Source organism: Dioscorea cayenensis, chromosome 16 (assembly GCF_009730915.1).
Source record: "Dioscorea cayenensis subsp. rotundata cultivar TDr96_F1 chromosome 16, TDr96_F1_v2_PseudoChromosome.rev07_lg8_w22 25.fasta, whole genome shotgun sequence".
Classification (NCBI taxonomy): Eukaryota; Viridiplantae; Streptophyta; class Magnoliopsida; order Dioscoreales; family Dioscoreaceae; genus Dioscorea; species Dioscorea cayenensis.
In genome coordinates, this window is record NC_052486.1 from 17,066,290 (window position 1) to 17,083,940 (window position 17,651).

The 17,651-nt window shown below is 40.9% G+C and overlaps 1 non-coding gene across 1 annotated transcript; it reads right to left on the minus strand.

Annotated features, from left to right (window-relative positions):
• Positions 1-8,689: 8,689 nt before the first annotated feature.
• LOC120279890 lies at positions 8,690-8,796 on the minus strand. The gene has a single exon (XR_005542191.1). It is a non-coding gene; the product is annotated as a small nucleolar RNA R71 (small nucleolar RNA).
• Positions 8,797-17,651: the final 8,855 nt, after the last annotated feature.

A 17,651-nucleotide genomic window follows, 5' to 3' on the forward strand; every position in this document is an offset into this window, starting at 1 on the left:
TTTCAGAAGACTGGGAGAAGTTGCTTAGTCAACAGCTTGAAGACCTAGAGAGGAAACAAAAAACATTATCCGCAGAACTAGCCCTTGTCTCTCAACAGAAGCATCGCATTAAGGCTCAACTTAAAGCTATCTGACAAAAGAAAGGGGGAGCCTCCAGCAGCACTGCAACAACGAAGAGGGTGTCTTTGTCATCATCTACCACAATGGACGAGAAGATTCTATGATGCTACTCGTTTTGTTAAGTTGTTTGAAAATTGAAACAATTTATTTTGCTTGCTTGGTTTGTGTTTCATTTTGTTTGGTTAAGAATGATTTCAGTGTCTAGTTATGTATTATGTTAATCTTTGGTTGTGTGTTCTGTATTTTGTAGTAGTAATTACAACAACTAGATGATGTGTTGTTAAAAAAATCAATCTTGTAATAGTCATATAGTCATATTCTGTTGTCAGTTCATGTTGTAACAGGGTGTTGTAACTCGTACCAGTCTGACAGAAGCAGAATCAAGAAGCTTGTGTCAAATAATGCCAAAGGGTGAGATTGTTAAGTCTGACGACATGGATTGACATTATATGACAAGTTAAGAGGTGACATGGCAAAAGAAGATGACGTGTCAATGATGACTTGGCACAAAGTAGTGACTAGGATGATGATGTGGCTAAAGCTTGGTATATTTAGAGACTATGTTTAGTAAAATTCCTCTCAATGATTTATGTGATGATTAATTAATTTTGGAAAGCACATCAAGTTAGAAGAATCTCTTCAAGAAAAGCAAGTTCCTTATTCTAGTGAGTTTTTGAGTGACTCTCTTAATCACACTACCCACTGGAACTATCAACACCCAACATTAGTATATTATAAAATAAAATTAGAATTAAAAAAAAATTTATGTGCAGACCCGGGCTTATGACCCGAGCGAGTCACCGGTCAAATCGTTTGGGATGTTGCTTCAATCCCGGTTTTATATATTATGCTGACCGATTTTAAGGTCGGGTCCGGGTCAACCCGGTCTGACCGACCGGTCTGATCCGGATCTAAAAACATTGGTTTTACATACCGTAAATTGTGATGATAAAAAGCAGTAGTTCTTTTGGAAGCCAAAAAAAATGAACCTTTTTCATTCTCGAAAATACCTATAGTCTAATTGTCATTAAAATACGGAAAAATATCATTTTTATTTTTAATTTTTCAATTAATTTTTATAAATTTGTTTCCTAAGTATTGCGAATTCTCTTGATTTAAATTCAAAATCTAATTAGTGGGTTAATTACCACTTTCTACATCCCAATTAAGGTTGGTAACTTCTCAACTTCTTCATATATTCCCTGACAGTAATGTTTTTAAACCCTGTTTGAGCTGGCCTGTTCAATTTAGTTAGATTAGACTAGGCTATGCCATAAGGTTCAGTGATATAAAAACTTAACATAGGAAATTGACTTGGTTGACCCAAGTGGATACTTTGTTGATCTGGTCTAATCGAACGGATTCAACCTGGGGTTATGTATAAAATTTATTTTTAATTTTTTAATGTTGTGTTTGTTCAAATTTATATTTTAAATTATATTATATTAAATTATAAGGGCATGTTTGTTAGATTTTATTTAAGATATAAAATTAATGCTTATAAATGATAAAAAGACTATTTGTTTGTTGAATTTTTGTATTATTGTTTTTAAAAATTTTTAGTAATTTATAATATTTCTTATATATTTATATACAATTACAAATATAAAAAATATATATTATTTTCATAGGTAGTTCAACCAAGCTTAACTATTGAACCGTGACCTACAAGCCTTCCTGGGTTGCACCCCTTAATCGGATTTCAAAACATTGCCTGAAAATAATTGGCGGCTATCACTTGTCTCCTTTCTCTTATCCATAGCATCTTTAACTCATATTTATTACTTCTGGTTTCTTGTTTCATTTTTCGCTGGCCTTCTATTTGTCAATGGTGGAAAACTCACTTATTACTAAGAGGACCCTATGCTTTGGTGGCCCAACTCATAATTTTAAAAAGAAAATTAAATTTAAAAGTTTTATTTATTGTTATTTTATCTATATAATTATATATTATAATTAATTATCTAACTTAATAATATTTATTTAATTAAAAATTCACCGAGGATAAAATACTATTCATTCCATGCAATGTCATTCCCTCCAATTTTGGACCGAATAAACACTCTTCTACAATGCCACTATTCATTCCATACACACTTCATTCCCATTCTCATAGTTGTGCATCAAAACATGGGTATAAGTTAATGTTGAAAATTATTAACATTTCAGCAGTGTCCATTACCTCCATCCAAAAATACCCTTAGGGTTCTAAATTAATGGTTTTATATTGTTTTATAGTTTTTAGAATTTAGGATTTATACTATTTGAATTGAAGTTTATGGAAGAAAGAATGACATGGATGATGATTTAAATGCCAACTTGGCATCCACATCATTCGAGAAACTTATTTGGGAAACCTAATATGTAAATAAAGCATCGCTCCTTCCACATTATTAGCAATTGGCAATAACGACCTTGCTTGACAACTTAGCTAGAGATGAGAGGGAGAGATGACACTGACCTTACTCAATAGCTTAACTAGCAACAAAGGGCAACGACGTTGATCTATAGCTTTGCAAGTTTATTTGGTATATTACTTTATAGTTCAAATTTCAAATAAGTTTTTTGATGAAAGATATGGGGAAATTCTATTTAATTTTGTTTAACCAGAACTAATATTTGGTATATCGCTCTATAGTTCAAACTTCATTGTCCTTATTTTTTGTGTTTAAGAGTATTACAAGTTACCTACCCTTTTCATTTCAGGTGTACCAATTCTCTTTGTGAATGAACAACCATCTTTATGGAGGAAGCACCAGCTTTTGGATTTTCAGTACAACTTTGATAATATTTTGGGGCAATATGTCTTGTCCTCTTATAGATGTTCTATTAGTTTCTTACGTTGCTTTTTTAGTTGTGATCTACTTCCAAGAGAGATTAAAAATTACAAAAGTTGTTACTATTGAATATTATATTTACCAAGTTGAAATTACTACTTCATAATATTGCATACTTTCATTGCTCACTTCTCATCTTGGTAAGTGGATATTTCTATATACCAATAAATGCATAAATCAAAAAGTTTAAAAAAAATTCCTTTTCTTCTTGTGAACTACAGGACTAGTTTTTATTTTCCATGTTAGAAAATATCTTAAAGGTTTGCTTTCATCAAGTATACAGAAAGTTGACATGTTGTAGACATTATGTAACACTTCATAATGTCTTAATAAAATAATTAAAAAGAAGATATTAATTAGCAAGAACTTTGAAGTTGAGCTTTGATTTAATAACTTTGGTTGCTTTTCCTAATAATGATCATCATATTTTATCCTTTTTGGTTGCTAATAAATTGTATTTAAGGTAAATTAATTAACAATATACATTTATTTTCTATAGAGAAGTGTATGACATCTCAAGGGATGGTAGTAGTCAATCCATAATAAGAATTGGTGGCCCATCAATTCAGGACACTGAGGCTGTCGTTTCTAATTTAGAGACCTCAGAAATTCTTGATGAACCTACTTCGTTAGATGCTTATGCTCTTATATCTCTTTATAATAGCCACTCTGCTCATCTTAAGCAAAACTCCATCCATTGGGCCCAACGAGCTAGGCTTTTGTCCCTTCAAAACAGAGATTTTAATACGAACTCTTCCCATAATGTGCCCAAGGTTAGGAATCATAGGAATAGAATTTTTGACATTAATTTGGATGACACAGGTATTGTTCATTTAGACTTTAAAAGTATTTCTTGATGTTTCTCTAAGTTATACTCGAAGCTCTAAACCTCCTCTGTCTTGGATTTAGTTAGGGTAGTTCCTCCTGACCTTAACTCTCTTTTTTATTTTAAGGCTCAACTTCTTAGTAGGCCTGTGACTATGCATGAAATTTTTTATATTGTTAAGTCCATGCCCAAAGGCAAGAGCCTGGGTCATGATGGTTTGAATGTGGAGTTCTATTTGTATTACTATGAGGTAGTTAAAGTTCCTTGTATTACTGGGAGGTCTTAAGCCTTCCTAGCTCTTGGGTTTAGACCTTTGATGTGCTAATTCCTAAGAAGGATTATCCTAATAAAGTTGATGATTAGATTCCTATCTCTTTATGCAATGTTTGTTATAAAGTTGTCTCCAAAATTCTTACTAATCTATTGGAGTGTGTGATTCATAAGGTTGTTGGCATTAAACAAAATGGGTTCCTTGTTGCCAGGTCTACTTTTGATAATATTATAGATGTCCAGGAAATTGATCATTCCCTACAATTTGATGCCCAAAACCTTCCTAGGATGTTACTTAAAATTGATATAGAAAAGGCTTATGGTATCCTTGAGTGGAATGCTATTCTTGCTACCCTTACCATTATGAAATTCCCTGAAAATGGATATCTTGGGTAAAAGCCTAGGTTACTTCAGCCAGCTTTTCTTTCCTCATTAATAATCAACCCTCGAATTGGATCAAAAGCTCTTGAGGAATTAGATAGGGTGATCCAATTTCCCTTTTACTTTTTCTCTTATTTTCTCAAAACCTTTCAGCTATCTTTTATTATGCAATGAATCTCAATATAGTCCCTCGGTTTGATTTAGGTCTTGTTTTTAAGTTCAAACATGTTATGTTTGTCGATAACCTTATTGTCATCACTATAGGTTCTCATTCAACTGCCGAATCCTGTAAGTTGTGTCTAAACATATATAAGGATAGACTGGTCAAAAAGCAAATTCCAGCAAGTCATTTATACATTTCTTGAGTTGGATTAATATGAAGCTTTGTTATGCCATCAAATCTTACTTGAGCATGAACCTGGGAACTTTTCCTTTCACTTATCTAAGGGTTTCTATTTCCTTGAAAAGACTTTCTATTCATTAGTGCCATTATCTAGTTGATATAGTTGTAAACTGTGTTAATTATTGGAATCATTTCAAAATTTCTACAACTGGTTGGTTTATTCTCATTAATAGTTCTTTATTTCCTATTACTTCTTATCTCTTTTCTTGTTATCCTATTACTAACTCCACTTTAGATGAGATATATAAATTGGCTATGAATTTCTTATGTCGAAAGGGTAGTAATAGTAGTGGCTTTCATTCCATTAGTTGGAGCAATACTACACTCTCTAAAATTAAGGAAGGTTTGGGAATTAGAGACCTTAGAAATGTTAAGATTTCCTTGATGGCTAAGAGTATTTTTTGCTATTTTAAACTGTGGAAACAAGCACTTGATTCATTTTTTGAAGCATAAGTATGTAGATTTTCTAGTATATACAGTATATACCAATTACTATCCTCTAAAACCTTCCTATTCTTTAGAATACTTTGTGAAATGACTGATAGTAATTTGTGGATTAATGTTTTCAATCCTAATGTTGTTAGTTTTTTTAATGATCCGGGGGTTTTTTTTGATATTCCACTTGTTTTTAAACCCACTCTTATGAATATGGATTATCCACATGAGGTTATGAAGGTGCCTGGTTTTCTACAAAATAATAGAATTGATTGTGAGGAATTGACTTACTTTTTAGGGACTCATTTGGATTGGAACAAATTGGGAAATATAGTTTTTGATAACTTTATTCCTAATCAATAGGTTTGGTTTCCAATTTTTGTTGATAACAAACTTTTTACTGTGATTTATAATCACTTTAATCAAAAACATTCTTTAGCAGAGGACAACTGGAATGGTTAGCATATTCTTTGGAGATTACATGTAGCCCCAGAGTTAAATTCTTTTTCTGGAGACTACTACATGGTCAAACTCCCACATATGAATTCTTGTATAATCTCAATATTGGTCCTTTGATCCTTTGTCTCCTTTGTGGCTTGGAAATAAAAATGGATCAACATTTTTTCTTTTTTTTTCTTTGCATTGCATGGCTAGTAGAAAATGCCTCTCTTTGAACAAAGCCAAGGCTAGAATTAAGCTACAACCAGTTATTAGTTTTTCTGAGGGTTGTTGACTTGATTTTAGTTACTTTAGTATCAAAAGCATAAATCTCTATTAGCATCAGGCGCTTTGGCTGTCTAGAAAGCTTGATGTGATGTAATTTTTAAGAAATAGAATTTTGATTTGTATCAGATTGTTTCTGATAAGTGCTTGTGTATTAGTAATACGAAGTATTCTTTTCTTACGATGAGCATTACTTTTATCAGGTTTTAGTGCTAATACATGTGTATTTGTGTTCTTTTGCCCATGTAGGGTTGTGAAGCTATGTTTTGAGAGAAAAAGCCAAAAGTAGATCGTAAATGCATTATTTGGGGGAATTTTGGAAGGAACAAACGCGAAGACACAAGTGGGGCTCTAAGATACGTGAATGTGTGCCAACCTCCATCTATTCAAACCATTATAATGAGTTGGAGGGGCACGAAGGCAGTCACATTTGCGTATCCCAACTTGTGCATTGATAGCAAGATCTTCACCAATGAGACTTTTGATTGAAGAAGAGTTGCGATCTACGGCATAAACGTGTGCCCGTTTATGTTGCCTCAATGAAAAATGTGGAATTGGGAGTGTTTCGGCGGAGTACTGTAGCAGGTAGAGTAGAAATTCACTATAGCAAGACACTGCAGCAGTTACTGTTCACAGCCGGTCGAAAATCAGATTTTAAGAGAATCCACACGGGCGTGTGCAAATTCCCCACGCCCGTGTGAAAATTCCACAGGCCCGTGTGGTAGATCCACAGGGGCGTGTGGATGCCTGATTCCAGCCCTATTTAAGCCGTGATTCAGCCCGATTTTGGAGATCTTCTTCCCCCCTTCTCTCCAACTTTTCTCCATCTTTTGAGAGGCCGTCATCTAGGGCTTTGAGAGGCTTTCGGCACGTCTTTATAGTGATTCTCCGGATTCGATACCGCGCTTCGTTTGGAAGAAGGTTATTGGGGGAGCTTTCGTCGGCATCGATCCGGCGAGGTGTGCCCTAAGCCATACAAGGGACCTTTGGAGAAGACGAGGCTACTCCACAAGACCATTGACACGAATACCGAGGGGATTTTCCTATGGCTTGCTTATCTTTATTTTTGATTTCATTGTTGATTGTATTGTGATCCATGAAGAGCTAAACCCCCTAGTGGGTACTTGGATTTTGTAAACCCTAAGATGTTATTGTTTCTTTGACCTTCCATTATGCTTTCCTTAATTGATGTTTTTAATTGAGTTCCAATCTTGAATGCTTGTTGAATGATTTTTCCCCTAGGGTGAAACTAGGGTTGAGAGTCAATATTGGTAATCTTTGTGGATGGGTGACACGCCATGAGGATTAGACAAAGCTAGATTGGAGAGGGTTGAGAGGGTGAGTCAAGAGGTAACGGAGTGTCTCTTTTTCCCTCCGGTGTGATTTATCCTACCTCCTGCTCTTTGCGGTTATAATAGAGTGAAGTGCTAAGGGATGAACTCCGCTAGGGTTTAGTTGCGCGAGTAACAGAATGAAGCGTTGAAGTGACTTTAGTATCTGGGGCTTAATTGTAACTAGGGGTCTTTCGCCTTGACCAAAGGGTTAGATCTACACAAAAGAATAAGGTTTATCACTTTGAATCCCTAGAACTCTATGCAACCTTGTGAAGTGTGAGGTTTTGAGACTGAGCGATTTCTCCGCCGGGATATAGTGTAGGGTTAGTCAAGGTTGACCTTAGGTTTGGGACTGTATGCGTTAGGATTTTCCACGACTCATTAAGCATTAATTAGGAAGTATAATGGTAGGTCTTGCACTTGAAGCATAAGTCCTAAAGGGAGCATTGTCCGAGTACCTCACTTCTATCGATTACCTTACCTCTCACTTACTTGTGCCTCTCATTCTTGTTTCTTTTATTTCTATTTACATCACATCTTATCAACACAATCATTATCTATATTCACTTGGTTAAATTACAATTTTGGTATTTATATTCCCTACTCTCTGTGGATAAGATACCCCACTCACTTGGGATTTATTACTTTGACAAACCCGTGCACTTGCGGGTCACACACAAGGGGCGTTGTCAAGTTCTTGGTGCCATTGCCGGGGAGTAGACGTTTAGAGATACTTTACACTTTGCTATCTTAGCTATTCATTCATTCATTCTATTTCCCATCTTCTTATTCTACCATCGTTCTGATTTATTTTCTTTATTTTGGTGCAGCTCCAGGTTATAACCCGAGGGAACCCTTCGATATTGATTAAAGGTGATCCTGAACTTAAACATACACTCAGAAGAAGGGGTAAAGAACCTGTATAAGAACCGTGGAATCTAGCTGAAGTGGAAGTTGAAAGATCTGACAACATGGCGTAACAGAATGAACAATAGAGAACACTCTTTGATTACGCCAGACTGTCAGTATTGAGGACATAATCTAGCATTGTGCGGCCCCTATCACAGCTCAGAATTTTGAGCTAAAACTAGCATTCATCCACATGTTACAGCAGTCTGCACAGTTCAATGGTTTGGCCGATAAGGATCCAAACAGTCACATAGAGAATTTCTTGGAAGTGTGTGATATGCTCAAGATCAATGGTGTTACGGATGATGCCATCAAGTTGAAAGCCTTCATATTTTCCTTAAAGGGGAGAGTGAAGCAGTGTCTACACTCATTACCTAGAGTATCGATCACTACATGGGAGGAGATGGTAGAAGCTTTTCTTACCCGTTATTTCCCTCTCAAAAAATCTGCAAAGCTTAGGAATGAGATCTCATCCTTTGTACAAATGGAATTGGAGTCTCTATTCGAGACATGGGAAAGGTTCAAGGAACTCCTGCGAAAATGTCCTCAACATGGGTTTTCAGAGTGGATGATCATTCAGACTTTCTACATTGGTTTGAACCCAAGTACAAGACAACTACTTGAATCAGCAGCATGAGGTACTTTAGGTAGCAAGACCCCCGAAGAAGCCCGGCAATTAATTGAAGAAATGGGGTTGAACAGCTACCAATGGAGTGCTAGGGAGAAGAATAAAGTGGCCAGCATCCATGAGATCGATGCGGTTACATTGTTGGCGGCACAAGTGGAGGCATTGAGTAAGAAGTTAGATACTATAACTTCTTCGAGATTGGCAGCCGTAACGAGTTGTGATGGATGTGGAGGGGGACATGCCCCATCCGATTGCCCAATAGCCGTTGGTGGTACACCCTCCATTGGGCAAGTTGACTATGTGGGTAATACAATGAGAAACCAAGGCAATCCTTATAGCAATACCTACAATTAGGTTGGAGGAACCACCCTAATTTCTCATGGAACAACCAAGGGTAACATAAGGCCACCGCACCACCGGGTTTTCAATAACAACAAGCCTCAAACATGGAGAATAGAGTTTCAGGCTTGGAGACCCGGATGCCCGGTCTAGAGAAAGCCTTGACCCGATTTGTGCAATCATCGAATACACGGTTCCAATCGGTCGAGGCTACACTTTGTAACCACACCGCTTCATTGCATAATTTAGAAAATCAAGTGGGGAAAATCGCGAAGTCTCTATCAGAGAAACCACAAGGAAGCTTACCAAGTAATACCGAGACTAATTGATAAGTGCTTGTGTGATATGAATGTGAAGCATTCTTTCCTTATGTTAAGCATTACCTTTCTCAGGTTTTTACACTAATATGTGTGTTTTTATGTTACTTTTATGCAGGTAGGGTTGTGAGGCCGATTATGAAGGAAAGAAGCCAATGTGGATCATAATGAACCGATTTTGGAGGAAATCTTGCTAAGGTTCAAACGCGAAGACAGAGGTCGGGTGTGAGATGCTAGAGTGTGTGCCAACCTCCTCGTATTTGACTTAGCACAACCATTTGGAGGGACACAAGGGCAGCACACTCAAGCATTCCGACTTATGCACATAGAACAAGATGTCCATCAACTTATCCGTCATTGAAGAAGCAAAGCGATCCACGACGTGAACGTGTGCCCGTTTGCGTTACCTCGATAAAAAAATGGATTCAGAAAGTATTTCAGGCCGGATACTGTAGCAGAGCACGGTAGCAACACTATAGCAAAGTCTTGTAAAAGCACTGTTCACAACCGGCCGAGAAAACTGCAGAACAGAGAATCCACACGGGCGTGTGGAAATTCCACACGCCCGTGTGAAAAATCCACATGGGCGTACGCAGGGGTGTGTGGATCCCCGATTCCAGCCCTATTTAAAGCCGATTCAGCCCCGATTTCAGCATTCTTTTCTCGATCTTTTCCCTAACTTGAGAGAGGGCTTCGGCTAGGGTTTTGAGAGGTATTGGCTAGGGTTTTGGAGAGGTTCTACGACTCCGACATCGCGCGTTGTTTGGAAGAAGGTTATTGGGAGAGCTTTCGTCACCACTGATCCAGTGAGGCATATCCCAGGCCGGACGAAGGACCCTTTGCGACGAGTAGAGGACTCTCACAAGACCATCGATACGACTATCGAGGGGGTTTTCTATGGATTCATTGCTTTTACATTCTATTTCTTTGATTGTAATTAGCTCCATAGAGAGCTAAACCCTAGTGGGTACTTGGGTATTTGTGAACCCTAGGATGTATTCGTTTCATTGAATCTCTTTATTATGTTTCAATTAATTGATGTTTATTATGAGTTCCAACCTTGAATGCTTGATTGTTTGAATACTCCCCTAGAGTGACACTAGGGTTAAGAGTTCTTGTTGGTAACCTTGTGAGTGAGTGACACACCACGAGTGTTAGACAAAGCTAGGTTGGAGAGGGTTGAGAGGGTGAGTCGAGAGGTACATGAGTGTCCCCTTTCCCCTCCGATGTGTTAGATTCTACCTCCGTTCCTCGAGTTCTTTGCGGCCATAATAGAGTGAATGGTCTAAGGGATGACCTTCCGCTGGGGCTTAGTTGCGGGTGCAATGGAGTGAAGCGTAGAAGTGATCTTAGTATCTAGAGCTTAATTGTGGTTAGGGACCTTCCAGCTGGACCAAAGGGTTAGGTCTATAATTAGGAAGTAATTGATCACTTGGAATCCCTAGAGCTTATTGCAATTCTATGCAAGTGCAAGGTTGAGAGGTTATCCAATCTCTCCTCCGTGACATGTATAGAGTTTGGCATGGTTGACCTTAGATTTGGGAATATGTAATTAAGGATTTCCACGACTCACTGTTGCATTAATTAGGAAGCATAATAGATGGTTCTTGCACTTGAAACGATTGTCCTAGGCGGAGCAATATCCGGGTACCCCATCTTAATCGATTGCCTTACCTTGTCATTTACTTGTGCTCTCTTACTTGTTGTTTTTACTTTTGAGAATTGAATCATTGTCACATATATCACTATTTATCTTTCACATAGCTAAGAAGCGAATTAAGTGCTTTTATTCCCTACTCCTTGTGGATACGATACCCGCTCATCTGGGATTATGACTTCGACAAACCCGTGCACTTGCGGGATATACGCAAGGGGACATTGTCAAGTTTTTGGCATCGTTGCCGGGGAGTAGGCGTTTAGAGATACTTTGCACTTTGTTTTCTTAGCTATTTTACCATACATTCTATTTCATATCTTCTTATTCTATAATCGTTCTGATTTTTTTTTCTTTCTTTTTGGGTGCGAGCTCAGTTATGACCCGAGGGAACCCCTTTAATATTGATTGAAGGAGATCCCAGAGCTTGAGCGTACACTAAGAAGAAAAAGGGAAAGAGCTTGTGCAAGAACAGTCTAATCTAGCCGATTTGAAGTGGAAGAATGCGAAAAACATGGCAGAATAGAATGAGCAACAGTGAACATTATCCGATTATGCCAGACCTTCAGTGTTAGGGACACAATCGAGTATTGTGCATCCCCGATTACTGACTCGAACTTGAGCTAAGCGGCATTCATCCACATGTTACAGCAATCCGCACTGTTCAATGGTTTGGCCGATGAGGATCCAAACAGTCATATAAAGAGTTTTCTTGAGGTGTGTGATATGCTGAAGATAAACGGGTTGACAGATGATTCCATCAAGTTGCGAGCCTTCCCATTTTTCCTAAAGGGGAGAGTGAAGCAGTGGCTATACTCATTACCTTGAGCATCAATTACCACATGGGAGGAGATGGTAGAAGCGTTTCTTGCCCGTTATTTCCCTCCCAGAAAATCCGTGAAGCTTAGGAATGAGATCTCATCTTTTGTTCAGTTGGAATTGGAGTCGCTATTTGAGACATGGGAAAGGTTCAAGGAGCTCCCCGAGAAAGTGTCCGCTAACACTGATTTCCAAAGTGGATGATTGTTCGAGACTTTTTACAGCGGTTTGAACCCGAGTACAAGACAACTCTTGGATGCGGCAGTAGAGGTACCTTAGGTAGCAAGACTCCCGATGAGGCCCGTCGGTTAATTGAAGAAATAGGGGTTACATGACTACTAATGGAATGCTAGGGAGAAGAAAAAGGGTCGGGCGATGCTCCATGAGATAGATGCCATAACTTCATTGGCGGCTCAAGTGGAAAATTTGAGTAGAAGTTAGATATTCTAACTCAAATAGAGAAATGTGCCGTGACTGAATTACAGCAGTGTGGTGGAGGACATGCCCCTCCGATTACCCGATCTCCCAGTGGTGATGTATCAGCGGTGGAAGCGTTGATTTTGTAGGTAATGGCATGAGACCTCAAGGAAACCCATATAGCAATACCTACAATCCGGGTTGGAAGAATCATCCCACTTTTCTCATGGAGCAATCGTGGGTCCACCAAGGCCATGGGGCCACCGGGTTTCCAACCACAACAACAAGCCCCGCATGTGGAAAAGCAGAGTTTGAGGTTTGGAAACCCGAATGAATGATTTGGAGAAGGCCTTGACTAGATTTTGTCAGTCACTGCCAAATACAAGGTTTGAATCGATTGAGGCCACACTTCGCAACCACACCGCCTCTTTACATAACCTTGAAAAATCGGGGTGGGACCAGTGCGAGTTTCTTTTCTGAAAGGCCATATGGAAACTTGCCGAGGCAATCATGAGACCAGACCCTAGAGGAAAGCAAGTGAAGGTGATCACTGACAAGTGGTCGTGAGGGTTGAAGGTAGGCTTCCGAGTGAGATGCCAAAAGAACATGCACCCGAGGTTATAGAGGTAGAAGAGGGAACAAAGCAAAGAGAAGGAGGTGGCATCCCGCACCTTTCAAGCCAAGAATCCCTTATCCCTCTAGATTGAAAAATGACCAAGGGGATGAGCAAGTACAAGAAGTTCTGAGTTTGTTCAAGCAACTCCCATTAATATTCCTTTTGTTGAGGCATTGGCCTAAATGCTAAGTATCACGAAGTTCTTGAAAGACTTGTTGACCAATAAGAGGAAGTTGGAGAAGAAGTGCCTGGTGGTTCTAGATGCTTCATGCTACAGTGGTGTTCCAAAGGAACATGCCGAACAAGAGAGAAAGACCGGGAAGTTTCATCATTCCATGTAGCATTGGCAATATGGGTGAAGAAGAGTGGCATTGGCGGACTCAGGGGGCAAGCATCAATGTCATGCCATACACCTTCTTTTGAAAGTTAGGCTTGAGGTGAGCCTGGAGCCCACTCTCGGATGACTTTGCAATAGGGCGGACGAGCGGTGAAACATCCGAGGGGCATCATCGAAGATGTACTTATCAAGGTGGATAAGTATATATTTCCTGTAGACTTTGTGGTGCTAGATGTCGATGAGGATGCGGATGTACCCTTGATACTTGGGATCGCGTTCTTACGGGACTTCCAAGGCATTGATTGACATGGGCACGCAGGAGAGCTAACTTTTGAGAGTTGGAGATGACAAGCTCACATAGCCTACTTATGAAGCCATGTGGCATTCTCTTGATTTCGATGATACATTATGCTTTCTAGACACTACGTGCCAGTATTTGATGAATACATGCATGAAATATTCAATCGGTACCCTTTACGAGGGTTGTTTGACTCAAGAAGAGGATGATGAAGAAAGTAATGATGCTTGGTTCCAGCGGAAGAAGTACCATCTACCCAGGGGATCTTGAAGAAGGTGCTGCGGAAAATGAAGAGACTACGAGACGCCACGGAAATGCTCTAAAGAGCTGTTGGAGACGTACGTAAACCCAAGAAGTTGGATGAACCATTTGCTAGGGTATTTGAGCCCCGATAATACACCCTCTCAAGAGAGATCGTGCTCATCATGCTGCCTCCAAGTCATGGGTAAGAGGGCAACGATTTCATCTGCGGCCCCGTGAGGGTAAGACCAGTGCATCGCCGTCTTAGTGACGTTAAACGCTGCTCCTTGAGAGACAACCCAAGTGTTTCCCTATTTTTCTTTAGTCGAATAATGTAGTGTTTGCATGAATAAATTGTTGGAGTGTTGGGTGTCTTGATAGATGCTTGTGCTGTGATTTTATTTGAGGTTTGAGTATTCATCGTGCTATGTGGATTTGGCGGGATTGGGTCGTTTGAGCTTTATCATGTTTTTCAACGGTAAAACTTGCATAATAAGGGAGGTTAGGTGTGCAAACATGTTCGAAATCTCTGCCGAGACTGCGGTTTTTCTAAGGCATCCGAGGGAAAATGCAAGGCGTGTGGTATTTACCTTGCGTTGATTTGCTCGTGAGCTCATCCAGTAGCAGTCTGGCGCCCACAGGCGACCACGCGAATGATCGCATGCACGCCTGGATAATTTTTCGCAGGGGCGGTGCAGTTTCCGCGAGTTTGTGATTATCCGAGCGCGCGGGTGTGAACTCCCGCCCCCTTTAAGCGACCACGCGAACTTCGCCACGGGCATGGATAATTTCACGCACACCCGATGCAAATCTCTGGCAGGAGCTTTCTCCATCGAAGCACAAGGCATTTGCCCTCTGAATTGGACTTGTAATGTCCCACCCATGTGGCATTTCATGCTAGGCGTCAGGAACACTTTAGAGGAATTTTCTCGGATGTCTAGGGAAGCCCACAGGCTCTGGTGCCCTTGTGGGTCAGAGCGCCGCAGGCGTGGGTATTTTTCCGCGACGCCCGTCGAGAATGTTTGAGTCGGGTGGATGTTTTCCCGAGGCACGCAGTGCACTGCTCCTCTGCGCGGCCTTTTTATGGAGGCGCAGCGGGCGTGAGTAATTCATGCCGCCCGTCGGATGCTGCTGAAACACCAAGAGGCGGGATATCTTTTAAAGGAAAGCCGCTTTCTCTTCTTCTTTCACATCCTCCATTCTCAGGAGAACTCGCACATCATTCTATGACCTCTTAGCCTTGCATTTGGTAGGATTTTCACGAGGTTTTCAGTTGAATCTAAATTCTCTCATCTCGACTCTCGTGATGAAGCCTTATTCTTGATTCTCTCCGTCAATTCATGATTTCCATCGATGAATCTAGTTAATAATGCTTTTGTTTATTCAATTAGAATGATTATTTATGTTTTAGAGCGGAGTTAGAAGTAATTAGTACGTTGTATTTTTGGATAGGGCGTGGCATGCGGTTTTTCACGCCCGTCAGATCCACATGGGCGATGGAAATTTCCGGGACGACCGTGTGGATTCTGGCGATGTAGTTAATCAACTTGTTTGATCAATCTCCTTTCAAATTTTGCTAAATTATGGCGCCTCGGTCGAGAGAAGCGGGCGATAAGCGGCGGCGTAAGAGTCACCGTCCGGGCCTGAGGTGTGGGAGTTTCACTATTCGAGCACGCAGCTCGTTTTGGCGTTGTCGGAGGCTAGCGGTTTGGTCAAACTCGATTCCTTGTACTGAGTATATTGAGAGATCTACAGCAAGAGGATGGAGTTCGCGAGGTTGAGGATCGTGTCGATGGGTGGTTGGAGGCGCTTATTGGCGATTAGAGACGACCCGTCCGAGAGCTTGCATTGGAGGTGGCATCGTTCGAGGTTAGAGATCTACGCAGTATCGCGTCTCGATGCCATTCGCTGACAGCACTTGACACCACCATAGTTTTGAGCATCACTCGGTTTTCAGTTTTTCTTGGCTTATATGAGGGAGGCGCTAGTAAACGGGAGTATTCTTAGTTGCAGTTGGATTCTGAGTGCCAGTGTGTCTTGGAGCGGGTGATGCCACTGCGAGAGGCTTGCCGGGCACTATGTGGTTAGTGCCGATGAACTGAGCACAGGTGTCAAGGGTACACGTGCCTTTCCCACGCACGCGTACCGATATCCACCATAGCCTCATGAGGCGGGTCGGGTGAATGGCCGTGGTGATGCATCTGGTGTCTTGAGCGGCGACGCACATGCCTATACTCGATGGTGCGGCGTGTGCTGGATTCACCCTAGGACACATCATTTACGAGTATAATGAGACACCGGGGGCACTATCGCTGAGTGGGAGGCGATCTTCTGACGGGCATTCACGAGACAGTCTTGCGATGTGGAGTGCAATGGACGCTGGCGAGTTCGCGGGGTGAGGAAAGGCGAGTACTACCAGCTCCCACGAGCCTAGAGATGATAAGATTGATGGGCCAGATCCAGCGAGGAGTTCGAGACACCCGGAAAATGCTGTTTGGTGCTACAAGCTCGAGAATAGGCGATCCAGAGGAGATGATGCAGAGGCTTCTCGGCTGCTCCCGAAACATCGGCTAGCACCGATGTAGACGAGGCACCTCCGATCGCGGGAAGGCCCTGCGCATCCTGTCCATCATCTAGAGCCCATGAGTCGCATGGCTGAGAGGCTCAGAGGAATGACTGCTGGGGGTGATCTGAGACTGATGGCTGATGAGCTATGATGCAGTTGTTGAGATCACGGCTGCGAGCTGCTCCGTGCAGGAGCTCATAGCGCGTTTGAGTACGCTACAGCCCGGATCTTGGGCGGCGTCATCTCATCATTGTCTTGCGCCGAGGGTCTCTCGACGGCTCGGCTCCTCCGACATTTTTCCTGCGTCACCTATCTACCGGCCTGACGGTGGACCCACCGTATGCTTCCCTCATCTTGACCGGCGGAGGACCCCGAACCTGCGCCACGATAGGCATTTGATTTTACTTTCACTGTCTGTACTTTTATGCACTTTATTTTGGACTTGTTCACTACGAGAACTCTCATACGAGTTTACTTTTCATTTTGCATCTTGGGTTTGTATTCATTGTTCTATCTTTTATATACTCGAGGTTATTTTGTATTTGAGCTCACTAAACCCCCTCGTGTATGCGATCGGATGGTCTTGTCATCTTAGAATTGAGACTTTGTCGTGGAGGCCTTGCGGCCCAAAGTGCTTGAAGCACTTGGCGGTGTGAACTCCACGACCCGTTGGGGCACGACTCCGAGGATTTAGCTGCATCGACACTACACTGAGTGTCGTCTGTGTTTTGATTGCTTCTCCCACATATATCCTTGATTGATATACATTATGGGTGAGCTTGCATGTGTGCGATTTAGACAATGTACTGACTTAAAGTGTTGGGGGAGGGAGGGAGGGTTTCGCGAGTGCGCTCATCTTTTCCGGTGTTCCTCCTTAGTTGCAGTGATTTCGCATTCTTTGAGTTTAGAAAGTTTTTCAACATTAGATGTCTTCATGCTGATGACCTGGCAATTTCTAGGAATACGCAGAAATGCGTATCGATACTTTCTCACTCTTTCTAAACTCTTTTGGGAAACTCATGTCGATGTTAAAGGGACTAATTATCGATTTGTTCTTGTGTTAAATTCAGATAGCATGAGATAGAAATAGGAAATATAAAGAACAAAATGAGTTTTCATGTTTATTTGGCATTTAGTGGAAAGAGCTTACCACCTATAGTATCAAGCTACTCTCATAGAGTG